The sequence below is a fragment of the Mesocricetus auratus genome, unplaced genomic scaffold (genome assembly GCF_017639785.1).
Source record: "Mesocricetus auratus isolate SY011 unplaced genomic scaffold, BCM_Maur_2.0 Super-Scaffold_100004, whole genome shotgun sequence".
Lineage (NCBI taxonomy): Eukaryota > Metazoa > Chordata > Mammalia > Rodentia > Cricetidae > Mesocricetus > Mesocricetus auratus.
In genome coordinates, this window is record NW_024429189.1 from 48,997,774 (window position 1) to 48,998,933 (window position 1,160).

The following is a 1,160-nucleotide window of genomic DNA, read 5'->3' on the forward strand; positions in this document are numbered from 1 at the left end:
TATACCTTTACAAGAAAAAGGAAAAAGTTTGCCTTCATGGTGCCTCTTTAACATAATTCTCAGCCAGTCAAAAGATATCAATGGAAGGTCCTCCCACAAGGAATGTTAAATAGCCTCACCCTGTGCCAATATTTTGTGCAAAAATCACTGTGAATAATTTGTGTACAGTTTCTACAATCTATATTTTATCATTATATGTATGATATTTTGTTAGCTGATTCAAAGACACATTGGAAAAAATTTCAAGGAAGTAAAGAAAGTTTTATCTCACTGTGGATTACAAATTGCTCCTAAAAAACTTCTATTAATTATTTAGGATATAAAATAGGTCTACAGAAAATTATATCACAGAAAATGCAGATCAGAAGAGACCAATTGTGAACTCTTAATGATTTTCAAAAATTACTAGGAGATATTTCCCATTTACAGAGCACTATTAGAAAAGAAGAACATGAACTGAAAAATTTGAACAAGACCCTAAACGGGGAGAGGGAATTATCAGCTGAAGCTGAAAAGGAATTAGCCTGGATGGAAAAGAAGATATGTGAGGCATATGTGGATCCAAAGCTTAACTGCATTCTGATTATATTACCCTCTAGGGAATTCCCTTCAGGGATTTTGATGCAGAGGGAAGATATCATATTAGAACCAATATTTCTACCACATGAACAAAATAAAAAGTAAAGACATATATAAAAAGATTCCGAGCCAGGCATTTGGTGGCACACGCCTTTAATCCCACCACTCAGGAGGCAGAGGCAGGTGGATCTCTGTGAGTTTGAGACCAGCCTAGTCTACCGAGCAAGTTCCAGAACAGGCTCCAAAACAATACAGAGAAACCCTATCTTGAAAATAAGATTCTTGATTTAATTTTAAAAGGAAAATTAAGACTTAGTCAACTGACAGAAATGAACCCAGCCAAAATTATAGTACCTTAACTAATGAGGAAATTTCCTGTTTATGAAAAGATAATGAATATTGACAAAGAGCTTGCAGCAATTTTTTGGGAAAGATTAGCAACAATTATCCCAAAAGTGAGAGAATAAAGTTCATAAAAAGAACCATTTGGGTCCCTCTGGGCATTGTAAGGAAAATACCAATCTCTGGAGTCCCTATGTTCTATACTGATGCAAATAAATCAGGTGAGGCAGGATACAAAT